Source organism: Mus musculus, chromosome X (genome assembly GCF_000001635.26).
Source record: "Mus musculus strain C57BL/6J chromosome X, GRCm38.p6 C57BL/6J".
In the NCBI taxonomy this organism is placed as follows: Eukaryota; Metazoa; Chordata; class Mammalia; order Rodentia; family Muridae; genus Mus; species Mus musculus.
The window spans coordinates 10,904,154-10,932,040 of record NC_000086.7 but is presented as its reverse complement, the minus strand read 5'-3'; the positions used below and the strand labels follow the sequence as shown (position 1 = coordinate 10,932,040).

At 40.4% G+C, this 27,887-nt stretch overlaps 1 long non-coding RNA gene across 2 annotated transcripts in view; it reads right to left on the bottom strand.

Moving 5' to 3' along the window:
* Positions 1-19,830: 19,830 nt before the first annotated feature.
* Positions 19,831-27,887, bottom strand: part of Gm33984 — a 28,228-nt gene continuing 20,171 nt past the window's right edge. The window contains exons 1-2 of one of the 2 annotated variants that reach the window (XR_386891.1): positions 20,336-20,467; positions 19,831-20,241 (exon numbers count right to left, since the gene is read on the bottom strand). This is a non-coding gene — a long non-coding RNA (predicted gene, 33984). Of the gene's footprint in view, positions 20,242-20,335; positions 20,468-27,887 lie in introns of those variants that run through there. The other variant, XR_001782776.2, reaches the window with a different exon arrangement.

The following is a 27,887-nucleotide window of genomic DNA, read 5'->3' as shown; positions in this document are numbered from 1 at the left end:
AAAATTAAAGAAAATCTGGAAATGAAAAGTTTAGGGAGTCAAATAGGAGCTACAGAGATAAGCTTTATTGACAATACAAGAGATGAGAGAGAGAAAATTCAGACATTGAAGACATAATAAAAGAAATGGATACATGGGTCAAAAAATATTAAATCTAAAAAAAAAATCCTTGCACAAAACATCCAGGAAATCTGGGACACTAAGAAAAGACTGAAACTAAGAATAATAGTAATAGAGGAAGAAGAGGAAACCCAGGTCAAAGGCCCAGAACATAGTTTCAACAAAGTCAAAAAAGAAACTTTTCCTAACCTAAAGAAGGAGATGCCTACAAAGGTACAAGAAGGATACAGAACACCAAAGAGAATGAATCAGAAAAGAAAGTCTCCTCAGCACCCAAAAATCAAAATGCTAAATGTATGAAACAAAGAAAGAATATTTAAAAGATGCAAGGGTAAAAGACCAAATAACATGTAAAGGCAGACCTATTGGAATTATACTTGATCTCTTAAAAGAGTCTCTGAAAGTAAAAAGGGCCTAGACAGATGTGCTGCATACTCTAAGAGACCACAGATGTCAGTCCACACTCTAATATCCTGAAAAATATTCAATCACCATAGATGGAAAAAGTAAAATATTATATGATAAAACCATATTTAAAGAGCATATCTCTATAAATCTAGTCCTACTGAAGGTTATGCATCCAAGAAAACATGAGAAAATAATCCCAGACAAACAAAATCAAAAGAAAGGAAGCACACATACACACACACTATCACCACCAGCAGTAACAGCAACAACAACAAGAAAGTAACAAGAATCAATAACTATTGGTCCCTGATATCTCTCATTATCCGTTATCTCAATTCTCCAATAAAAACACAGATTAACAAAACTGATGTGAAAAAAAGATCCATCCTGCTGTAACCATGAAACATACCTCAACACCAAGGATAGACATTAGCTCAAGGTAAAAGGATGAAAAAAGATATTCAAAGCAATTGGACCTTAGAAGCAAGCTGCTGTAGTCAATTTAATATCTAAAAAAAAAAAAAAAAAAAAAAAAAAAAAAAAAAAAAAAAAAACAAACAAACAAAAAAAAAAAAAAACCCAAAAAACTATTAACCAAAAGTAATTAGAAGAGATAGGGAAGGACACTACATACTCATCAGAAGAAAAAAATGTACCAGGAGGACATTGCAATTCTTAACATCTATGCCCCCAAAACAAGGGTACCCTAGTTTGTAAAAGAAAGCTTAAATCACACATTGACCATCACATACTCCATAGTAGGAGACTTCAATACCTCATTCTCACCAATACACAAGTCATCCAGACAGAAACTAAACAGAAAAATGTTGGAAATAACTACCATTATAAACCAAATGAACCTAACAGATATGTACAGAACATTTCACAAGAATAAACCATCTAATCAGCACCTCATGGAACTTTCTCCAAAACTGACCACATACTTGGACACTAAGCAAGTCTCAACAGATGCCAAAAACTAAAATAATATCCTGCATCCTATCTGACCATCACTTATTAAAGTTGTACTTCAACAATAGAAACAACAGAAAGCCTGTAAGCTCATGGAAACTGAGCAACTCTCTACTGAGTGATTACTGAATCAAAAAGAAATAAACAAAAATTTTAGACTTCCTAGAATTCAATACAGCATACCCAAACTTATGTGACACAATGAGGCAAGTTCATAGCACTGAGTGCCTACATATCAAAATTAGAGAAATCTCATATTAGTAACTTAACTGCAAAACTGAAAGCTCTAGAACAAGATGAAATTGCACCCAGGAGGTAGAGATAACAAGAAACAATCAAACTTAGAGCTAAAAAGTCAATAAAATTAGAAACAAACAAACAATACAAAGAATCAATGAAACAAAGTGTTGGTTCTTTGAGAAAAATCAATAGTATTGACAAACCATTATCCAAATTAATTAAAACGCACAGAGAGACTATCCAAATTAACAAAATAAGAAATAAAAACAGTGGCATAAAAATAGACACTGAGGAAATCTGAGAATCATAATAAAATACTTTTAAAAATCTGTACTCCACGAAATTGAAAAATCTAAAAGAAATGGGTAATTTTCTCAATGTGCACCACTCACCAAAGTTAAATCAAATCACATAGGCAATTTAAACAGACCTGTATTCCTTAGTGAAATAGAAGTAATTAGTCTCTCCACACCCTCCAAAAATTCCAGTACCAGATAGTATGAATGCAAAATTCTGTCAGAATTTCAAAGAAGAGTTAATACCAATACTCTTCACATTGTTCCACAAAATAGAAACAGAAGGGACATTCTCCAATTTGTTTTACAAGGCCACATTTAACCTGATATACAAACCACATAAAGACCCAACAAAGAAGGAGAGTTAGAGACCATTTTCCCTTATAAACATAGATGCAAAAAATCTCTATAAAATGCTTGCAAACTAAATCTACAAAGATATAAAACCTATCATCCACCATGATCAAATAGGTTCAACTTACATAAACTGATATTTGTACTGTGACATATGAACAAGGGGAAAAACAAAAACCACATGATCATTTCATTAGATGCAGGAAGGGCCTTTGACAAAATCTAATACCTTTTATGGTAAAAGTCCTGGAGAGAATAAAGATAGAAGTGTATAAGTAAACACAATAAAGGTAGTTTAATGCTAACCCTTGGTTAACACCAATTTAAATGAAGAGAAACTCAGAGCAAGACAAGGTTGTCCACTCCATAGATATTGAATATAGTTAATAGAATCTTAGCTAAAGAGATAAGACCACTGAAGGACATCAAGGGAATAAAAATCAGAAAGGAAGAAGTCAAAGTATATTCAGTTGCAGATGATATGATAGTATACATAAGCGATCTTTAAAATTCCACAGGAAAACTCCTACAGCTGATAAACACTTTCAACAAAAGTAGCTGGATACAAATTAACTCACAAAAATTGGTAGCCTTCTTATAGACAAATGATAAATGGAGTGAGCAGGAAATCAGGGAAATAATAACTTTTACAATAGAGTTGACTAATAAAAATATATATTGGGGTAACTATAACCAAGCAAGTGAAAGACTTACATGATTAAAAACTCGAAGTCATTGAAGAAAGAAATTGAAGAAGATATCAGAAGATGGAGAGATTTCCCATAGTCATGGATCAGTAGAATTAACATGGCGAAAATGACCATCTTACCAAAAGAAACCTACAAATTTAATGCAACCCCATCAATATTGTAACAAAATTCTTCACAGATATTTTAAATTTCATATGAAAACACAAAATACCAAGGATATTTTTCTAAAACAATCCTAAATAATAAATGAGCTGCTGGAGATATCACTACCCTCAATTTCAAGTTGTACTACAGAGGTATGGTAATAAAAACAGCATGGCATTGGCACAAAACAGACATATTGATCAACAGAATTGAATTGAATACCACAACACAAACCCCACACTGATGGACACCAAATTTTTGACCAGAGAAGCCAGAAACACACACTGGGGAAAAAAAAAGGCAGTATTTTCAACAAATTATACTGGTCAAATGACCAGACATGGATGTCTACATGAACAAGAATGCTAATAGATCTACATCTATCATCCTGTACAAAACTCAACTCCAAATGAATCAAAGACCTCAGCATAAAACTAGATTCCATGGTTCTGATAGAAGAGAAAGTGTGGAATAGCCTTCAACTCTGGCACAGGAAAAGAATTTCTGAACAAACATTGTTAGCCCTGTACTAGCATCAACAATTAACAAATTGTTAATTAACAATTAACCTCATGACACTGAGAAGCCTCTCTAAGGCAAAGGACCCTGTCATTCAGACCAAGTGGCAGCTTAGAGAAATGGAAAATATTTTTACCAATGGCATATCCAACAAAGGGCTAATATACAAAATATATAGCAAGCTCCAAAAACTACATAGTAAGAAAACAAATAGCCCAATTTAAAAAACAGAGAATTCTCAACAGAAAACTCTTCAATGACTGAGAAACACTTAAAGAAATGCTCAACATCCTTAGCCATTAGAGAACTGCAAATCAAAACTACTTTGAGATGTTATTTTACATCCATCAGAATTGCTAAGATCAACAGAACAAGTGACAGGTAATGCTGTGGAATCTATAGCTAATGCTATAGAAATCAGTGTGCTAGTTCCTCAGGAAGTGGGAATCGATCTACCTCCAGATCCAGCTATACTGCTCCTAGGCATGTAACTAAAGGACACAGGGCTACTTGCTCAGCCATGTTCACTGCTGCTCTATTCATAATAGCCAGAAAGTGAAAAGAGCCTACATTTCCCTCAACAGAAGAGTATATAAAGAGTATGCGGTACATTTACCTCATAGAGTATCACTCTATTGTCTAAAAATGAGATCATGAAATCTGCAAATATATGGATGAAAGTAGAAAAAGTAATACTTTTCTAGTGAAGTAATCCAGACTCGAAAGGCAAATATGGCATGTATTCATTTATATGTAAATATTAGCTGCTAAGTCAATGATAGCAGAGATAAAACCTATAGAACCACTGTGAGTAAGTATATAAAGGGTCTAAGGAGTACAAGTAAAGTTCATTAGAAAATGGAAATATAAGAGAGAGTTCTGGATAGATTGGTGTGGGGGCTGGAACAGGAGGATCAGGTAGTAGGTGGAGCAAGTGGAGAATGGAGGAGAGAATATTGTGAGAGAAGGCTAAAATTAAGTGCTTTTTGAAGGGTAGTATGGAAACCTAATACAGTCTAAGCTTCTTAGCATACATAGATGAAAGCAATCTGAAAGAAATCACTGAGTAGGAGGGAAGAGAGAGACCTAACTGTGCATTCCTTGTCATTAAATGAAGCTTCTAGTACCAGGATGGTGTTACATCTAATTCAGTTGTTGACCAAAGGGGTCCCATGGGAATCTGTACACAACCCAGGCTGTTGGCAAGATGATAGATTGCTTTCCACAAACTGACAGCAAGTTCCCATTGCTGAAGACAACACCTACACAACTCACTGAACATGGGAAAGTCAAGCTGGGGTCTACATAGAGCCTTCAGCCTTACCTCTAGTGTCTTTGGTACAGGATGGTACTCTGTATACTACTTAAAGAGAAACATAAGCACCAAGCAAGCCACAAACCCTTTGATCTACAGTAGTGTCCTATATGCAATATATGCTAGGGAAACAGTGGGACAAAGTTTGGGGAGTAACCAATTGATATCTGATTTAACTTAAGGCCTACTCCAGGATGTAGTTTAGGTGACTAAGTGCCTGAGACTAGAAAACCCAGGGACTCAGAGGAAAACCAAATACTACGGGCCAAAGCAAGCAAACAAACATAGTGATAAAATGACTCCTAATAACATTCTGCTATACTAATAGATCAGAGCCATGCTCAGCCATTATCATATAAGCAGGTGGGGACAAATACAGAGACACACAGCCAGATATTATGCAGAGAGTGAGAGACCTTGGAATACACTACCACAAATGGGATTTCTCCATCAAATCCCTATCCTTAGAGCTCCTCACAAGGGAACCTTGTGGAAAAGTAGATGGAAATAGTTTAAGAAAAAGAGGGGATGGATAACATTAAGAAAACAAGGCTCTCTAAATCAACATGAGAAAAGCTAATATGAACTCACAGGGCCTTTAGCAGGTCTTTTGGGTGTATATTATGGCTTTCAGTTTAGTGGTTTTATTGAATTCCTGGTGGGCTCTTTTCCTTTTGTTTGTCTTGTCTAACTTCATTGTGATAGGTTTCTTTTTTGTTTTATCTAATTATATCTTACTTTCTCATATTTTTATTATCCCTTAGAAGACTGCTCTTTTTAAATGAGAGCCAGAAGAGGAGTGGATCCAGGTGGGAAAGGAGGTGGGGAGGAGCTGAGAGCAGTAGAAGGCTGGGAAGCCATAGTCAGGATATATTATGGGAGAACAGAATCTATTCTCAATAAAAAATGAAGCACAAGAGAATGATCCTTGAAGGACAAGCTTGAAGCACATGTAGCCATTGAAGCTTTGAAGCCCATGCAACGGGCATAATGACCACATTTACATTATATTTCTTTGCCTTATTTATTTCATGAGGTTTTTTTTTTGTTTTGTTTTTTGTTTTTTGAGACAGGGTATCACTGTTAAGGCTCTGGCTGGCCTGGAACTTCCTAAACAACCACATCTGGATCCTGTGGAAGAGCAGCCAGTGTCATTACTACTACTACTACTACTACTACTACTACTACTACTGCTGCTGCTGCTGCTGCTGCTGCTGCTGCTGCTGCTGCTGCTGCTAAACTTTTTTTTACAGTCCAGTTGTTATCCCACTCCCAGTTCACCCTCCAAAAGTTTCTCATCCCATTCCTCCTCCCCTGTCTCCAAGAGGATGTTCCATCCCCTACCCCCACCCTACCAGACCTCCCTACTCCCTAGGACCTCAAGTCTCTCAAGGGTTAGATACATCTTCTCTCACTGAGGCCATACCAGGAAGTTCTCTGATGTATATGTGTACGGGGCCTCAGACCAGCTAGTGTATGCGGCCTTGTTGGTGGCTCAGTGTCTGAGAGAACTCGGGGGTCCAGGTTAGTTGAGACTGTCGGTCTTCCTATGGAGTTGCCCTTCTCAGCTTTTTCCAACCTTTTATTAAACCAACCAGAGGGTTCCCTGGCTTCTGTCCATTGGTTGGCTATAAGTATCTGCATCAGACTCTTTCAGCTGCTTGTTGGGCCTCTTGGAGGGCAGCCATGCTAGGCTCCTGTCTGTAAGCACACCATAGCATCAGTAATAGCGTCAGGCCTTGGGGCTTCCCCTTGAGCTGAATCCCAATTCGGGCCTGTCACTGAACCACCTTTCCCTCAGGTTCTTCTCCATTTTAGTCCCTGCAGTTCTTTTAGACAGGAATAATTCTGGGTCAGAGTTTCTGACTGTGGGATGGCAACCCCGTCCGTCTGCTTAATGTCCTGTCTTTCTGCTGGAGATGGTCTCTACAAGTTCCCTCTCCCCACTGTTGGACATTTCATCTAAGGTGAAAACTTCTGAGAGTCTCTTACTTCCCAAGTCTCTGGTACATTCTAGAGGGTCCCCCCAACTTCCTACCTCTGGAGGTCGCCTGTTTCCATTCTTTCTGCTGGCCCATAGTGCTTCAGTCATGTTCCCCCTTTTCCCTCCCTGTCCCCTCTCCCAGCCAGGACCCTCCCTCTGCACCCCCACCCCATCAATCCTTTCTTTTCTCTCCAAAGTAGTATTGAAGCGTCCTCACTTGGGCCCTTTGGCTTGTTAAGCTTGAGTTCTGTGGCTTGTATCCTAGGTATTGTGTACTTTTTTGGGCTAATATCTACTTATTAATGAGTACATACCATGCATGTCCTTTTCTGTCTGTGTTACCTCACTTAGGATGATATTTTCTAGTTCCACCTATTTGCCTGCAAAACTCATGATGTCCTCATAATTAATAGCTGAGTAGTATTCCATTGTGTAAATAAACCACATTTCTGTATCCTTTCTTCTGTTGTGAGACATCTGGGTTGTTTCTAGCTTCTGGCTATCACAAGTAAGGCTGCTATGAACATAGTGGAACACGTGCCCCTGTGGCATGGTGGGGCATCTTTTGGGTATATGCCCAAGAATGGTATAGCTGAGTCTTAAGGTAGAACTATTTCCAATTTTCTGAGGAACCTCCAGATTGATTCCCAGAGTGGTTGTACCAGTTTGCAATCCATCAGAAATGGAGAAGTGTTCCTCTTTCTCCACATTTTTGCTAACATGTGTTGTCACTTGAGCTTTTAATCTTAGTCATTCTGATTGGTGTAAGGTGGAATCTCAGGGTCATTTTGATTTGCATTTCCCTGATCACTAAGGATGTTGAACATTTCCTTAAGTGCTTCTCAGCCATCTGAGATTCCTCTGTTGTGAATTCTCTGTTTAGCTCTCTACCCGATTTTTTGATTGGGTTGTTTGGTTTTTTGGAGGCTATCTTGAGTTCTTTATATATTTTAGATATTAGCCCTCTATCGAGAATGTAGGGTTAGTAAAGTTTTTTTTTCCAGTCTGTAGGTTGCCGTCTTTGCCTTATTTTAAATGTATTCTGTCTAATGTTCATCCAAAACTACCAGTTATTGAAACCATTTCTAGCTATGAGTATTGACAAAACATGCATTTTGTTGATCAAAATAAATATAATGAATAAATAAAAATAGGAATGACTACAATGCAAGGACACATTATTCTCTATCTGGAATAAGCTTATATTCAGTGATTTGGAAGAGGGTATTTGAAACATAAAGAAATGTGAAACACATGATTTAAAAATGAACAATTATGGGGGAGGGTCTGGGGAACTTTTGGGATAGCATTTGAAATGTAAATGAAGAAAATACCTAATTAAAAAAATAAATTAAAAAAATAAAATGAACAATTATATACACATTACCCAGAGAAGACACTTATTTATTTTGCCCATTAAAATATATATATATATATATATATATATATATATATACACACACACACACACACACACACACACACACACATACACACAGCATGGAATTTGGGGACCAGATAGAATTACATTCAACTTTGCCTACTCTTTCCATTTATTTTATTTTTAAAAGAATACTTGAGCACTGCACCCATTTCTCTCACACTTCCACCTCCTCCCATGCACCCCTGCCTTCTCTCCATGGGACATTCAGCAAGACAGATTAAATCCAGGGCCATAAAACTAATCTGTAAATATTTCAAATAACAGAAATCATGCACTGTATTGTTTTCAAAAGTAATGGAACTAAAGGAGGATATCACTAACAAAAAACAAGAAAATCTCTAATGGGAATTGGACTTGGACGATGCATTGGCCCAAGAAAGTCTCAAATCAAACTTTAAAATGCTTAGAATCAACTTAAAATGGAATCATAGAACCAACATTTGTAGGATGCAAATAAAGTGATGCCAAGAGGAAAATGTACAGCATTAGTTAGAAAGAATGCTCCCATATCATTAAGCTGAGCTCCCACCTCCAGCAGAAAGAAAAGGAAGAGAAAAACAAAGCAGAAAAATAAATTACAACAATGGAAAACATGGAGTGGAGGGAACCTCCAGAAAGTCCCAGAGACCTGGGATGTGAGAGGCTCCCAGGACCCAATGGGGATGACCTTATCCAAAATGCCCAACAGTGGGAAGATGGAACCTAAAGAGACCACCTCCAGTAGATAGGGCACCCAGTGGAGGAATGGGGGTCACCAACCCTCCTTCAAATTTTTTGACCCAGACTTGTTCCTGTCTAAAGGAAATGCAGGGGCAAAAATGGAGCAAAGACTGAAGGAAAGGTCATCCAGTGATTGGCCCAACTTGAGATTCATCCCATGGGCAGGGACCAAACCCTGACACTATTACTGATGCTATATTGTGCTTGCAGAAGGAGCCTAGCCATGACTGTTTTCTGAGAAACTCTACCAGCAGCTGACTGAGACAGATGTAGATACTTACAGCCAATCATTGCACTGAGGTTGGGACCCCTATGGAAGAGTTAGAGGAAGGATTAAAAGAGCTAAAGAGGATGGCAATACCATAGGAAGACCAACAGTGTCACTAACCCAGACGCCTGGGAGCTCCCAGAGACTAAGTCACCAACCAAAGAGCATACACGGGATGGTCTGAGACCTCCAGACACATATGTAGCAGAGGACTGCCTTGTGCGGCCTCAGTGGGAGAAGAAAAACTTAATCCTGTAAAGACTTGAGGCTCCAAGGAAAAACAAAAAAGCTGGTTCCTGAGGAAAAGAAAAACCAATAAAGCTGGGTAGTGATGACCCATGCCTTTAATCGAAGCACTCATTAATCAGGCAGAGGCAGGAGGATCTCTGTGAGTTCAAGGACAGCCTGCTCTACAGAGCAAGTTCCAGGAGAGCCAGGGCTACATGAGAAAAAACCCTGTCTCAAAAAACAAAAACAAACAAACAACAACAAAAAGCAAAGAAAGAAAGAAAGAAAGAAAGAAAGAAAGAAAGAAAGAAAGAAAGAAAGAAAGAAAGAAAGAAAGAAAGAAAGAAAGAAAAAATAATAGAAAAAGAAACTGGCCAAGTCTTAGCAAAAGTGACATGATAAAAAACTAAGAGTGAAAGACAGTGCATTGTGCATCACAGTGCCATTAAAAAAAATAAAGGAGCACGCTGAACCTTTATGTTGCTCATAACTGTGTCAACTTTGATTGAATGAAACAATCTCTTAAAGCTAAGAAGCCACAATCAAGATGAAACAGGTAACTAGAAGCCTGCTACAGCCAATGAAGAAGTGGAAAATGTAAATGAAGCCTCCTCCAAAAGAAAGGCCCAGGCACAGATAGAGAATTTTCCTAACTATTGAAAAAATGGATAATAATTTTACTCAATTTCTTCAGGAAAATAGAAGAAGAAGCAATAGTTTTCACCTTTTCAAATGTTTCATTTTTAAAATGTCATCCCAATATGAACTCATGAGATTAGGAACAAAAAAGTCAACAAAATATTACCAAATCAAATTAAAAAAAGTATGCAGTCATGGTTCTATGGCGTGATCACAAGGATCTATGCAAAGATGACATTAAAAACAAAATCAACCAATGCTACCCAGCACATTACCAAGTCAAAAAAGTCAATCCATGTACCAGTGGAAACATCTGAATATTTCATAATTTTCTTGATTAAAAACTCCAAGTACATTAAAAATGAAGGACAGCTACACTACTCAAGAGCATATACAGGCAGTCCTCAGTTAACACCATATTCACTAAAGAAAGGCTGTCTGTTATTCCCTGAGGCTGACCTAAAGTATGGATGCTCATTCTCACCATTCCTGGTCACCAGAGCATAGAACAAGTTTTAGTCAATGCAACAGGCAAGAAAAAGAAAGAAGGCATGAGTGCAGAAAGCAGAACAACTTCCTCATTTGCACATTATGGAACTGTGTGAGCAGAAAATCCCCATGGGTCTATAAACAATGGCATATACTAATAAACTAAGTGAGGTCTCAGGGTGGAAGTTCAATGCATTTTATACACTAATAATTAATAGCTAAAAGCTCAAATTTAAAATACAATAGAATAAATAACTCCGAAGTGTCTCTAAATATTTACAGTCTTAGGTGTGCACTTTAGAAAACACTGACAAGATCTGTGTGTAGTGAGAAACGCCTAAGCAATATATACTTGAAAAACATCTATAGGCCATATATTTTGAAAATTACAAACTGCTGATGAATCAGCCAAAGGAGACCTAAAGAATGCAGAGGCATTTCAATAAGTGGATTTAAAAAGTCCACATAGTAATAATTTATTTGCTGTTACCAAATTAATAGGTGAGATGGGTTTCTTTTTGAAAGACAGTCTCATATAGCACTTACTAGATAATCAGAAATGACTTTGAACTTCTCATCTGCCTGCTACCACCTCCTAAGTGCTACGATTACAGCTACACATCCCCACTCCTAGATTTTGCGATCCTGGAAACTTGAAACTAGAGCTCTGAGCATGCTAAGCAAGTCCTCTAGCAACTGGGCTACATTTACATCCTCTATTGGGTGGCTTTTCAAAAGTCTTCACCAAAATCCTAGCAAAGTATTTTGTACACATAGATAAACTGATTCTAAAATGTATATGGACAGGTACCAGCCCCAGAGTAGCCACTGTAATCTTAAGAAGGAATGACAGAAGGAATCTTTCAAACCAATGTTATGCCTCCCTTTTTTCATTGTTTGGGAATTTCACACATGCATATAATGTGTTTTGAACAAACTTACCCATTATCCCTCTCCCAGCTCCATCCTTATCCCACCCACCAGTTTTCATTTTCAATATCCTGTGCTCTTTTCTGTTTGAAGCCCACTCAGTACACTTGGCACTGCCAGTACGTTCATGGGTGTAGAACCATCTACTGGAACATCAGTGGGCTTTTAGGGCCCACATCTCTAAAGAAAATTAACCCTCCCTCCCCCAGTAGCCATCAGTGATAAAAAGTTCCTCAGCTAGGGGAGAGACTTCAGGAGCTTCTTATTTTCAAAAGTCTTTAATGTTAGTTAAGTTTCCCTGTTACGACACCCTTCCTTCGCACCCCTACCTCATTTAACCCTTCTTGTTCCATTATTCCACCTTTCCCATTCTTATAAATCTGTGCCATATCCCCTTTCCTTCAAAATCCCCCCATGACCCCTTACTGGTGTCTTGAGTCTTGTTTGTACTCTATTTTAAACACACATATTCAAAGATTCAAAGCTAGCATCCACATATGAGAGAACATGCAACATTTGTCTTTCTGGAACTGGGTTGGCTCACTTAGTACACACACACACACACACACACACACACACACACACACACACACAGAGTTATATCAATTTCCATGCAAATTTTATTTTTCTCTACAGTAGATAAAATTCTATTATGTGTATGAGTCACATTTTAATTATCCATTCATCAGTTGATGGACATTGAGCCTGTTTCCATTTCCTGTCTATTGTCAATAGAACAGCACTGAACAGGAGTGAGCAGGTACCTCTGCAGTAGGATGGAGAAGCCTTTGGGACTATGATCATATGGTTAATGTATTTCTATCTTTCAGAGGAACCTCCTCAGTGGCATCCCTAGTGGTTGGACCAGTTTATACTCCCACTAACAATGAATTAGTGTTCCCTTTCCCCTACATCCCCGCCAGCTTTGGTTGTCACTTGTTTTTCTAAATTTTAGCTATTCTGACCGGGGTACAATGAAATTTCCATGTAGCTTTAATTTGCATTTTCCTGATGGCTAAGGATATTGAACATTAAATAAATTCTCATTCATTTGCATTTCTTCTTTTGAGAACTTGGTTTAGTTTCATGCCATGATTTTGAATAGAGTTGTTTGCTTTCTTGGTGTTCTGATTTTTTTGTTGTTGTTTGTTTAAAGTTTGTCTGGTTCGGACTTTATCTATTTCCCATTGTGTATGCTTCCTCTTCACCCCAGTGATGACGTCCTTTGCTATGCAGATGCTTTTTAGATGCCTTCAGTAGTATTTGTTAATTATTGCTCTGTACTTACCTGGGTCCTGTTCAGAAAGGACATTCTTGTGCCTGTGGTTAAATGTTGTCAAAGTGCTTATCCTACCCACAGCAATCTGCAGATTCAATACAATCTCAATAAAAATTCCAAGGCAATTTTCCCCATTAATTGAAGAAATAATCTCCAAATTTGTCTGAAAACATAAATGACCCATGATAATCAAACATTTCTGAATAATAAGAATCCCCACTAGAGATGTTACCATCCCTGATTCCCAGTTATACTACAGAACTATAGTAATAACATATGGTATAGTGAAATATGCTACCTGGTATTGGCATAAGGACAGATTTATTGACCAATGAAATAAAATTGAAGACCCAGATAGAAGCCCACGCTCATACAGCCACCTGCTTATGGATAGATGACATGTTGGAAAAAAGAAAACATCTTCCCAAAAACGGTGCTGGGCAAATTGGATGGCTACATGTGGAACACTGAAACCTGATCCTTCTCCTGCTGCACGAAACTCAAACCCAAGTGGATCAAGAACCTCAGTGGCAGATCTGATACCAGATAAAGAAGCAGCCATGGTGTAAGCTTCAACTAATGTGTGTGTGGGTGTGTATACATACATACATACATATATACATATTCTGTGTATGTGTGCATGTGTACAAAAAATGCATACAAATATAACATGTTGAGTCCATCTTGTTGTTTGTGTCTACATGGTTTCAAGGATGATCATCTGCACTAGGCAACCTGACGTGGAAACTTAAGGGTTCTTTGGAAAGTCAGTTTTGCTGGATGGTGTTTTGCTGGGGAAAACATGTGAAGGAGTCTTTTTCTGAAGTGGACACAGAAGAAAGGCTAAGGCAGACTCATGAAGGAATGTTTAACTGAAGCAGACACAGGTGAAAGTTTGTTCTGCTAACGAAAGCTCTAGAAAGGACACTTGAGGAAGAATTAGCTAACAAGACTCATGTATTGGTCTACCTTACATTGTGTACTTGTAGGGACTCTATAGAGAGAAATCCACAAAAAATTGGGTGGTGTGCTGCCATGTCTTGCTGCTTCCTCGGACTCAGGCTGATTGGCAGAGTGATGTCAGCTGAGACAGACACACATGCTGAGGTAAGATACATGTTGAGGCAAGACCTGTGGAGGATGCTTGCTGTTTGGAGGGTATTATAAATAGGACTTGATGGACAGTGACAAAGGCTGAGTTAGGCTTGCTTACATAGCTGAACACTTGTTGGTCTGAGTCTTTGCTGATCTTCATTTTGCTGAGAGAGACACAGCCAAAAACTTCTCCTGGCATATATCCGGGTCCCTCCTGCTGACTTGTGCCGAGGCTGAGGACTGGCTGTCTCTGTTGCATAGCACCACCATTGCTGATCTGTGACGTGTTTGTGAGAGGATTGAACTTCCGCTGCTAACCTGTGAACTGAACTGCCGATTTCCAGAGAACACAGATGAAAATTGCTCCAAAGAACCAGTTCTAAACAGGTCCACTTCCCCCAAATCCTTTCTTTTCCACTACCTCTGGTGGGTGGTGGGCTAAAAGGGAGTTTAAAGCATTTAAGAACCATCATTAAAAGTAGACTGAAAAATTAAAGTTACAGCAACCAATAAGAGGGCTCAGACCTGGGAGAGGCTAATTCTCATTCTTCCAGCAGTCAACAGCTGCCTATAGTTTTTTGTCTGAGGTAAGACCTCACAAAATTGCCCCCTTCCATGTTACCATATCCATTGATATTGTTTTTATTGTAGTCTTGTTTATACAGCCATTTCTGGAGAGACTACTTCACAGCGGACTTCAAAGTATTCTGGCTCTTCCAATCTATCCGAGCCTTCTTTGTGATGTTTCCTGTGCAATAGATGCAGGAGCTGTGATGCAGATGTATCCATGGGGCTGACCTCCTCATGATCCATTGATTTCTGCATTGTGTCTGGTTGTGGTTTTCTGTGATACCCTCTATTTTCTGTGAAGAGAAACTTCTTTGACAAAGAGTAGTAATTATACTTGTCTGTGCATGTGAGGATAGGATTTAGAATGCAGTACGGAATTATGCTGGTCTAGCAAAATGGCAATAAAAGATTCTTTCCTAAGGACTTCTGGCCTTGCTGGCCCCAGGAACCTGGCTAGGTTCGTAGTACCAGGCAGGATTTCTCTCCTGTTGAGTAGCCCTTAAGTCTATTTGTCCAAATCCTTAACTTCCCGGGTAAGGTTTATTCCAAGGTCTGTTTGTTTGAGATTACTGTGAATAGGGATGTTTTCATCTCTTTATCAGTATGCTTGTTGCTGGTATATAGGAAGGACAGTGATTTTTATTTGTTAATTTTATATCTTGTTAATTTGCTGGACATGTTTATTAGCTTTTAGAGTTTTCTCGTGGTCTTTGGGGTCTTTTATACATAGAATCGTATTATCTTCAAATAAGGAGACTTTAAATTCCCCTCTTTCCTATTTTTCCTATCTCCTTTATCTCCTTCAGTTGTCTTATTGCTCTCATTAAGAAAGATTCCAAGCACCATATTGTAAAGGAATGGAAAAGTAGACATTGTTATCTTGTTCCTGATTCTCATGGAAATGCTGTGAGATTTTCTTTATTTAGCATGATGTTTGAAGATTATTATTTTTAAGTATGAAAATGAATATTTACTTAGCATTAGAAAGAAATCATATTATTAATATTATGGGGTTGAAAATGTAACAGACACAACCAAAAATTTAACCGAGCATTTATATTAACTTCTTGATACACTTCCATAAAATGTTCCCCTATAGTTCTTAATTGCCTTCCTTGTGAGAATTGTTTTGTTATATTTTCTACAGTGAGAAATGTAAGGCACACTGTTAGAAAAAATAGACACAGATCAATGGGACAGAATAGAAAACCCAGAAATAAATTCACAGAAATATGCCCAACTGTGTTTTGACTATTGTGTAAAAATTAATAGAGAAATAATTATTCAATACATAATATGGGAAAGATTGGACTGTAAACAAAAGGAGGAAAGAAAGAGAAAGGAAGGAGTGAAGAAATTTCACATAAACCCCATACCTTATGAAAACGTTAACCAGAAATGATGAAGAAATGTAAATACAGCCATGGGATCTATTTCCATCAGTGAGTAAATGAACCATTGTGCACCTCTACCAGTGAATACTATCCAACAGGAAGATAGTGACCTGCTGATGCATGCAACAATTTCAGTGGAATCTGACAAACAAAACCCCATAAGCTCACAGTGATAGTAACCTTTTCTTACATCAGAAAGAAATCCAATGCATGTCCTCTCTAAATCTGATTGTTGTTATTATTATTATTATTATTTTATATTTTGCATAAGTTTGGAGTATTTTCAGAGGCCAAAAAGCTAGAAAGGGCCCATGAGAGGGAAGAGGAGAAGAGACCTTAACATGAGGAGAGAATACTAGAACACAGGTGATATGAAGTAGAGGTGTGCTGGGACACAAAGCATTAAATCAGGAGGGTGTGGGGAGAAGGAAGAAAGGAACAGTGTGAGAGTGAGGATCAACCAAACCTAAGAGTGTATAACAAAACTAAATGCAAGCCTACTATTTTGCAAGCAAGTTTTAAAAGTATAAACATTTAAAGGAATTCGAAATCTGGTACCTTGCATGAGTGGCCAACACTACTACCGGTGTCTATAGGTTATTAAATAAAAATTCTAGTTCTAGGCATTGGGTACTTCCTTATGAGTCCTTGGCCCCAAACAACATAAAGTAATTTTACTACTCCTAGTTCCCTACCAGAACTAGACTGGAAGACGTTCTTGCTCGAGACACCTCAGACTTTGGTTATAGAACATGGAGAATTCAGGTTTGAACTGAACTGGGAGCTACTCCCTGCTGGCTGGATTTCCTAGCAATGGAAGGCGCTATGAATACAGCTAAGGTGGAAGAGACACCAACAGTCGTTCCCAGCACAGGAGAAATAGTAGAATGACTGGTTGGTCATATTCAACTGCTCTTAGATTGGATTTGAGAACTTCTCCACAAAAGAAAATTTCATACCCAGTACTACAAAAACCTGTCAAAAGCCAGTGGCTATGGAGGGGTGAACTCAACCACTGTTGTTTTGCTAAATTGACATGATGTCAAACAGCCTTTAAACTGGTTATTCACATAGGCCATTGCTGCTTTCAACCCTGCTCAGTGAAGATTCTTTATGCAGTGGGCAGCAGTTAATGCCAAGACTCATAGCCAACTGTTGAGTGTTAAGCCCTAAAAGGGATGCCTTCACCACTCCATTGCACTCACAAGGCTTAAGGATCACCACAAAAGAAAGACAAGAAAGAACATAAGAGCTGGAGGAGAATGGGCAAAGGGGCTGTGAAATGTTGGTTTTGTTTGTTTGTTTGTTTGCTTTGGCCATGCACTCTGAATTCACAATAGCTGTGTTTACCTGCACAAGATCTGAACAAGAGCTAGCTTGTGGACATTCTAGCACTGATGCAAGAGAGGCGCCCAAGGCTCTGCCTCAGCTGAGGGGACTATATTGGCAGTTAACAGCCTCTGGGAAAGGGGACTTGTTTTTACTTTCAGTGGTTTTCCCATGAGCCAATAAAATTATTCCACAGCCAAACCCACACACATGCAAGAAATCCCAATTAAACTCAGTGCATTATTATTATAAAGATATGAAAGAAAGAAGATGTATTTTTGGAGACGAAGAGGTCTACAGGCAGTGAAAAGAGATGGGGGGGGTAGTGTGGGGTGAATATTATTGTATCCAAAATACAATATAAACTGCATGGGACTGTGTTGCTTTATATGATGATGGTTTTTTGAAATAGTGCAGTTTTAGAAGAAGAGAGCCTATTAGAGACTGGACTGTAAGCTTCTTAAGGACAGGACAAGATAAGGAGATGGCAGTAGAGCAGTCCTTTATTCAGCAGTGCTAATGGAACTGTTCTGTGTCTTGATTGTGATAGTGGCCCGGGGATACATGCAATGAAATGACATGAAACTAAACAAAGACAAACGAGGAAAACACAAAGATTGCTTGATTCTATCCTATCCATATCCTGCCTGGGACAGTTTTGCCAGACGTAGGCACTGGAGGGAAATGGGGAGATGGTTCAAAAGACCTTCTTTCTTACAGTTGTATGGGAATATAAAGTGATGTTAAGACAAAAAAATCAGACCTTTCTCTTCACCATCTTCCCTCCAAGCACTTAGCCAATTATTCAACATTTATCAGCAGGCAGACCATAATTTCTTTGGACTTTGTATTAGTAAAGTTCATTGAGGTTTTTCGCCTGAGTTGTAACAGTAAAGTAGCCTATAGACTTGAAAGAATAACTTTAATTCACCTGGCCTCAGTTTTCCTCAGCAGTAAAATGGAGTTGGCTGTAGAGGGAAAGATTCATTAAAAAAAAAAAAAAAAAAAAAACCTTTTACCTGTATATTTTTCCTTATTCATTCAGAAAGCCCAGTGCACTGTGTGTTGTGCTATATGTTAAATGTAGCTTGTCTCCTAAAGTTTTGTGAGCTAGAAGTTTATTCTCCATTATACTGGGACTGAGGCGGCAGACTCTTTAAGAGGTGGGGGCAAACAGAAAGTAGCAAGTCACAGGAATCCTTGACCTTTGAAGACATTAATGTAGCACTCATGGGACTTTGGGATAGTTTTCCTGAGAATGGGTTGTTATAAAAGACAAAAACGTGCTCTTTTTTTGTTCCTGTCTTGCAGTATATACCCTTGCACACATACTACAATATATGTGAGGCCATCTACTATGAAGCTAGGCAGAAGTCAGTGCTATACTCTTAGAACTCCAAATATATGAATTAAAAAAAAAGGCTCAGCCTTGGGTATTTTGTTATAGTAATAGAAAATGGAGTAACACGCACTACAAGTATCTATGTTATAAATGAAAAAAAAAAAAAAACAGAGCTAGGACACATGCCTCCCATACAATAGCTGGGATTAGATTCCAAGGTCCAGGTTCTTTTTATTACTGCTTGGTGTGTAGAAGCCTAGCTACTACTTGACCCTAATATAAGGCCATCTCTCTGGAGATGATGATGATCCAACAGGGATCTGCGCTACTTTCTGAGTGGCAAAAGGTGGAAAAGATCCGGCTCAACCCTCCCACGCAAGTGTGGTTGTTCCAGGAGTCATAGATGTAAATAGGTGGACTCCTTTATACACTGCAGAGCTACCAGGGACAAGCTACTCATCTAGCCCTGCTTGGGAGTTTGTTTTCACGTTTATACAAAGGCAAGGCTGCCTGAAAGGCTGAGAGCACTACTTTTATGAGAGTAGATTTGGCCCACCAGCTGTGAGCTATAGAAACAGAATCAACCCTGGATGATTCTCAGGGATATGATGTTGGGCCAGGGGCCAGGGGCCAGGGGCCAGGTCTGATCCATGGTCAAGAGGTTTTGGTGTGGGTTTGTAACTACACTGCTTAGGTTTCTGCCATCTCTCCCAGGACTATCATCTGCATGCTTTCCTCATAAGCTCTACAGCACAGGGGCCACGAAGACCAGAGGCAAGGCAATGCTTAGACCCCATGCTAGAAATCAGTAGATGGGGAATTTATACAGCTCTGAAACGTCCTATAAGACTTTAGATGAGCCATCTCTCCCTCTTGGATACAATACCCTCAGCTATAGAATAGGGGAATCAGACAAAGTGTCTCTAAGACAAGTTTAGACACTATCAACCCTCATAGTTAAGGTTAGCCATAAGACCTGCATGTAAGGAATGCCCAAATCTACCATAGCTCACAAACACTAGAAGAAAAGACTTAGTTGGATTTCATTTTTTTTCTTGCAAGGCTGTTTATTACCTAACAAAATGTACTTAGTAGTAAATTCGTGACTGTAATGTTAAGTGTAGGCTACAAACTGAGAGATTAAAAAAAGAAGAAGAAGAAGAAGAATAGAATAGGGATGGGCAGCCCAGAGCTTGAAAAGGGAGGGCTGTGCAAAGGGTTGGCAAGCCCTGAATTCACAGAAGCATCTCGTAAACAAGGGCACCATTTCTTATTTATGCACCTCCTATGCCCTATCTGGGTTCTGCGTGGTCCCCACTTCTTGTTAGGTTTTCAGCTGCACACCAGGCCCCAGCTGGCAGTGGCTAATTGCAATCAGCAGGTGAGAAATGTAGGTTCTTCGAAAAGGAATTATCTCCAGTGCTGCGAACCATTCTGGGAAATGTAACAGACCTGGGGAGAGAGGGGGAGATGGTTAAAACCTGAACTTCTGTGAAAAGCATTAATTGAAAAAGACAGCACCGCGCACCAGGAACCCATGACTCACTCGCCTGAAAATATAATGAAGCAACTAAGTGTGGAAGGAAAGGCAAGGGAGAATTTCCATCTCTGCACAAGCTGCTCCTGCCTTGTGTGCCTGAGCCCCGCCTGCCCTCTTTCTCCAAGAGACCCAGAGAGCACAAAGGTTTGCTCTCGGAGTTTTGTTCTTTACCTTTATATTTTTCTACGTGAGCAAAATCACTTCAGTGAACAAAGGACTTTTTAGTTTTTAATCTTTAAAAGACAGACTTCACCAAATCTATCGGGAAGCTGAATGCCTTGAGGGATAAGGTTCAAAACTGGTTCACGGTCTCTTGAGGTCACCCAGCACCCGAGTATTCACTGGGCCAAGTGCCAAGGAAGGGGTGGAACATGGGTGCAGCCACATATCCTAAAAGGCTACTGGACTCCTTACAAAGGCAAGAGAGGAGCCAATGATCAAAGTCCTAGTTGGAGGTGCTGCTCCTCCTTGGCCCAGAATGAGAACAGGAAGTGGCCCTGGGTGGCCTTCTTGAAGGTCCTGTAGTTCACTCTTGATACTTACAAAATTGGTTTTTTACTGTGTTCGATCAGGAGAAGGAGTGGAAAGCCTACCAGAGGAGTGATTTGGGTTTCATTTTTTTCTCCATGTGTCCCACTGTGGGGAACACTGGGCAACATGAACGCTGATTCCAAGACACTTGTCTCTGCCCACTGGGGTTTGGCATGGCAATTAGCATTGCACACATCAGTGGGGTGTCCTGAAAACCACCTGAGAGGGGTGTCACACGACAAGGGGTGAAGAGACTGGCCAGGCAACAGAGAAACTGTTCAGACAGGCCTCAGAGCGCCTGCAGATGGCCTCGCCCTCATCTATAAGATGAGGGGGGTTGCCGACCCCCACCCACCTTCACCTCACTCCCACCTCTCAGGTCCCGGGAAAGGCAAATGATTAGCTGTGGCTTCAGATAGGAAAGATTCACTCCTAGGAATAAATGTTTCCTGCTGTTTGTTTTGTTTTGTTTTCAGTTTGTACCCCCCCCCTTCATTTTTTAGATGTTTATAGGACAAAGGGAAGGGAGAGGGTAGGTGTTGGAGCCAGATCTCAAAAGAAACTACAGTTCCTGGTGGAAGGTCACACAAAGGACAGACTCTGAAGAGGCCTGAGAATCTCTGTCCACTGCAAGCACCCTTCCCCCCATTCACCGCCCCCAAGCGCACCCTCCTCCCCGCATGTGCTCCCAGCTGCCCACTCTCTTCTCACAACTCCCAGGCACCACATGAGCAAAAGCAATGTCAGAAGGGAGATTAAAGCCTTAGGGGAAAGATATGAAGAGCCTCAAGACCTTCAGCCCGGAGCGAAACTCTAAGCTTTGTGATCAAAAGACAAATAAACAGCCATTCCCACCATGTGTCTCAAATCTGCTGAGCCCAGCAAGCAAATGTTTCCCTTTTATAAACAAGCCTACCTGAAGAAGAAAAAGCAAACCATACCCTGAAGTTTGGAATAGACCCCTTGAAACCAGGGCAAGCAACTTACAAAGTTCCTTTCTCACATGTTTGCAAATCAAGCCATCCAGGTAAACTGTTAACAAAGTCACCCTAGTTCTTCATGCTGGCTTCCCCCATTCTGACCCAGGCTAGGTTCAGAATAGGAGGTGGTTTTGAATTGGAAACTGCTGAAAGGATTTTAGAGAGGCCAATGGATCAAGAAGGGGTGCAGAGGGGAAATACTGCCTGCAACCTTTCAAGAAATATGGAGTTCTCTAATGCCAAGATGCACAACTCCAGGGGGGGGTTCACAATTCTCATTGAAGTCTTCAGATCTTTACTCCAGAAGGTGTCATACAGCAGGGGATCCAAAGCTCCCAGTGCCCACTCTGTGCTACCATTTGGCTCTAAGAACACAGGCAGCAGTTCTCTAGTCAAGTTCTGTGCTCATTGCAAGACTGTCTCAGAGCAGATGAGATGGAGGAGGTCAAGACTGTAACACATACACAGTAAGACTGTCAAGAAGGTCCCCACTGATTTAAAGTGACTTTCGAGCAATGGCAGGAAGAAGTGAAAACAAAAATCTTTCTAGCAGGTTCCCTAGAGCAAGAGAGCCTGATAGAAAAGGGCATTACACGCAAATATCCTTAAGGGATGATTATGTTTGGCACAACCAAAGTGCACCCTGGGAGCCAGTGGAGCAGGATGAGACTCACAGAGCATTATAGCAGATAAGCCCATTGTATAAGCAGCCTGTTCTGCTGTAGCCTGTAGGACTGCTTCTCCATTAACTAATGTGCTGCTCATGTGATACTCTTTAATTAAGGAGCAGCAAGGGGTGATGGCCCGCCCCTCTGGTTCCTTAGATCCCTTGCATTTCTGAGCACCACTGGTGGGGTGCCTGTTGTGAAGCACTGCAGACCACAGGATCTCCTACACAACCCTCTGCCACCATCCTCTCAGTACAGCCTCTTGTGGTTGATGGTATCAAAGAAAATAGAATCTCTTGACGGCATCTCCCAACTATATCCCCAGTCTCACTGCAGAGGTAGTACATTCTCATTTCCCCTAGCTCCTCATAAGTGAAGTAATGAAATGCATTCAGTATTAACCTCGCCACCATCACCTTTTACCACATAGAAGTGGACATGCCTCTAGAGAGAAGGAACTGCTTCCTAGACTCTTTTCTTGCCCAAGTACCTGAGATGGATTCATTGTCTGTTATACTCATGTACTCAGTGGCCCTGGGTTAGAGTTTCACAAACAATGTATGCTGGTATCAGGATCGGCTCCTAACTCAGTGACACCATACCTAGGTGACAGGGACCCGCACAAATGTTGTCAAAGCAACCGTCACCATATTCCCAGAATTCACTTGGCTCACCTCCCACCGTAACCTGTGGCTATGTCAATATCCAAATAAAAGTAGGACCACTCTGATCTTCCTCTCTCTCTCCCCCCAACCCCCTTTCTCCTTCGCTGTCACCTTTTCCTTTCTCTCCTACAATAAATCTCACATGGAACTGTTTAGCCTGGTGTGGTCTGTCTGGAGCTGTGCTTCTAACACAACAATGTCTATCCTGCATATCATAAGAAGAGACTCAGGAGTTACTGGGGCATTCTGATGATAGGTTCTCAGCTAAGTATCTTAAAGATATTCCTAGTCAGAACTTCCCCATTCGATTGACAGTGTTCATCAACTCTAGCACAGTGTGTCATGCAGGCATAGTCTCTAAGTGGAGATGACAAAGAAAGCAGGAAGCTTGTTGTCTTTGAAGACTGGGGACCTGAGTACTGCAGCAGGACTGTATGATGGCATCATTCAGAGAAACCAAAAGCATTATGAGGTTCTACAATAAGGGCTTTCTGATAGAGGTGGAGCCTTTAGTAGTTGTGGGAGTTGAGTAAGGAATCTCTATGTCAGTTGATACACATTTGGTCTTGGGCCTAAAAATAGTAGGACTGGCAGTCAGGATATGTGGTGGGGGAGAAGGAAAAAAGGTGATGTGGAAAAAAAAGACAAACCAGTATCTACCTGGACAGATTGGAAATGTATCTGTTTCTTATCACCTCCAACTTCACCAGTGCAGTTGACTTGTAGATTAGATTTTTGCCTTCCACCCTGCAGATGCACATACAATAGACCCTAGGACTTCAGTAAGGTCAAGGAGGAGACCTGGCAGGCACCTGAGGATCTGCAGGACTGCCAGCTACATCTACGTGAGCGTCAAATCAGTGAAGACACACATGTAACCTGCAGACTCTCACTGTAGATACATGGCCTCTCCTTTACTTTCATCTTCAAAGTATACACCATTTCTTTTCAGGGCGATCCCAAGCAGAGGAGGAAAAGAAAGAATTCTGGGAAACAGAGTTATGATCTTACTACTATGGTACATAGTTACCACAAGACTTTTGACTTTGAGCTTATATATCTTGTGACATCTGGGGTTTGCCTAAGGGAATCTGTGGGGAGTGCCCATCTTACACGAATCATTTCCCCTCTCTCTCCCTCTCTCCCCCCTCCCCACCTCTGTCACACACACTCTGTCTCTCATTTATGAACCAATGAAGGCAGCACATCTCTCTAGGTCAAGCTGCCCTGCAGAGTGAGGTGTTAAAAGCACCAGTACTGCTAGAGCATTCTAAATGTCCACTAGTTCATGTTAGCTTTGATTTTCTGAGAAACTCCGTAGCCTTAGGATTATGAATTTGAATGAGAATATTGTTCTCATTCTAGCTAGGATGACAGACATTACCTCTCTCTGCACGTTGTAAGCCTTGGATCCAGCATGCTGCTGGACTGGCTTTACTTGGGTGACTCGATGGCAGACAATGGCAAAATCCCATGCTCATCTCTACCAATCAAGCTGAGAAGTCCCAGGATGTGAAGGGGGAAATAGATGTATAGGATCCTCACAGTGTAACTAACAACTTAGACCCAAATAGTTTTCAGTAGGAATTCACATTACAGATGATGCCAGAGAACTCTAATGCCAGTTTGAGGACCTGAGTTCATCAAAACCTGTGAATAGACTACTTCTATGTGTCCTGGGTGGGAGAGAAGAGCAAATGAACACACACAAAGGAACAAAGAGATGGTAATGTAGAAGTGTGTGTGTGTGGGGGGGGGGGGGGTGGGAGTGGTAATCAAATTGTGTAGAAAGCAAAGAAAGACCTATTTATGGCCAATGAAATAAAGAGGAAAAAGAAAATGATTGGTAGAGACTACTTAATCATGGGTCTCAGCTTCCTTGCTGAGGAAAGGAAGCTGAGTTATGGGGTCTGATGCCAACACGTGCAATGAAATCAAGGAAAGAAAGTGCCACAAGCGATACCTTCAGTCCAGGTACTTCTTGGAAGAAAGAATAGTCATTTATGGTGGGATAGAGTTGACACAAGTCCAAATGAGACTGAGATAGCTAGAGGCAAGAAATGACTCCACTGGAGCAAAATGTTCCAGACTATAGCCACAAGTGCCCCAGGTACAGAGGTGAGTGAGTAGGAGGTGCAGGTATATCTATCGCCTAGATGATTCACCATGGATATTAGCAGAAGGGAAGGATATTGCTGATTTGAAAGTGGTAGAGGCAACTGAATGCAAGTTTTCTTAGTGTTTAAAATGTCAAAAAAAAATAGAAGCTTAGAAAATCAATCCTAACTAAGTAGCCCATGACATTATTGTTGAATTCTCATGCTGCCACTGGCTTTATGTAAACAGAATTCTAGTTCCCTGTTGTTCCCCTTGGAGGCTATGGTGACCCAAATTACAATTAAGTCTCTAGGATCTGTGTCTAGCACACAGTTTCTTAAAGTTTTTCTGTCAAGGGCCAGTTATTAAATATATTTGATTTTGTGAGCTGGGTGTACATTCCTTGTTGCAACTCGCAAGCCCTGCCATTTAAACATAAAAGCAAGCACAGGAAATGAAGGGGGGGAGTAGCCAGAGTTTTGGCTACTTTATGGGTTCCTACCATCCTTCTCCATCCTTATCCCTTCCAATCTCCCAACCCTAGGAAGGACAGAGAGAAAGCTAGGAGGGGGAAGACAGCAATATCATTAGACAATTTTCTGTGCTGGTTAGGGCAATGAGTTCCTTTGGGAAATTTGATCTTCTTCATCAGGATCTCCAACCATCAGCAAGCGGCCACTGGCCACTGGCCACTGGCCAGCAGCAACCAGCAGCTAGCAACCAGCTCATAGCAATCAGCAACCAGCAGCATTGGCAGCACCCCTCTCGGGGCACTAGCATTTAAATACCCTCTCGAGAGTTCCCAGAATTCCAAACATACACTTGCAGAAACTACCTGCAGCTGGCCAAATTACACCGCTGCCATAACACAAGACAAATCATACTCAGCTGCTGTGGACAATCTGAAGCAGCCCCATATATCTACACCTGGGATTATAACAAAAACAGTCTCATAATATTTCTGTTTTGAAAGCAACCAAAATTATTGCTACACGGATGACCATGTCCCAATAAGACTTTATTTACCAAGATATAGTCTAAGGACTATAGTTTGCTGACTACTGATCTAGAAGTTTCCTAGAAAGTTTAGTTCTCATAGATTCAAAGCATTGACAAACTAAGGGTTTAAAGTGTGCATTACTTATAACTTTGCATGTTCTAACACAGAGAAGGAAGAAAATAAAGGAAAACTGAAGAGAGAAATCAAAGTCTTTTTCTTCCATAAGCCTGGAGAAGAATTCAGAAAGAACAAGAAGCATTTAAAGACGAAATATGTTCTGTAAAGGACATACACACACACACACACACACACACACACACACACACACACACACAACAATGTAGAGAATAAGCGACCAAAAATCAAGAGATCCAGACTCTAGAACACTCTCTGCGTTCATCCTTATTGCTTCAAAATAATAGTCTTCGGCTTCTTGTACTTCCTCAAAGGGCAGAGCTTGGACAAAGAGCACCATCAATCCTGTCTCTCAATCCAATCCCAGCCTCACAATATCCAGAGACAAACAGGAAACAAAGACACAGCAGGCTGTCCCAGAGCAGCAGTGGGAGTGAGCAGAAGTGGGGCATGGTGCCGCCCCTGCCAGTGTCTCTTTTCGAGGACAGATGCCTATCTTCTTCCTACATCACATTATGCTGAAGATAGAGCTGAACTTGTGCTTAAATAAACAATTTAATCAGCAGCCCAAAGTTGCCTTTTATCACTCAATCTCCGGGCTAGACTGAATAATTATTTTCCATCCTCTAACCACTGGACTGTTAAGTATCAGCTGAAGCAAACAGAATATCAGGCACTGTTAAATGCTGTTCCAGCCCTGGTCTTCCTACTAACACAGTTCCCACCATGGCTGGGTTTTTTTTTTAAAGGTCCGGCAACAAAATATGACTCTGGGAATGATTGTGCTGTTGGGAAGTGCTTCCTAGTGTTGAGGAGAGGGAAGCATTCATTTCATCTAGCATGATCATCTTTCCCATCTGGTCATTAAAAAAGAAAACATGTCTACTGGTCCGACACTGCCAGTTTGAGTAGGGAGAATCGTTCTAGACTCCATTTGTTGATGGGCCCATTAGAACCCTCTCAGCCTTACTTTTCCATCTGTAGAGTGGAGCAGAAATTTGTCATTCAACGTGGCTGCTCTGGAGAACAGAGCAGATCATGAACTGTGTATCTACCCCAGCTCTCTGAACAGTGGCCACTCTCTATAGAGGACCTACCTTGCTATTTTTTTCAGGACTGTTCGAGCTTAATTCTTCCACAAGCCAGGTTATTTTAGTTGGAGATGATATTACTCTGTACGACTACTGTAAGTTAATTTTTAAAGGTTTTTATTATCTGCTCTTTATTAGTCTTCCCCTAGTATGTACCGCCTACCAAGGCACTCCCTTTCAATATACTTATGGCTGGTGTAGATACTATTTCCATTTGTGAAAAGACAATGTGGACTCCACCCCTTGGCAGTTGGCCTGCCTCTGAGGCTGTGTAAAATTGCGGAAGTAGATAGGAGCCAGGCTAACTGGGGACTGTAAAAGCTTCTCGATGATCCGGCATCCCATCCAGTGAGTCACGCACTTCTTTTGGCAGGTGTATGATGAAAACACC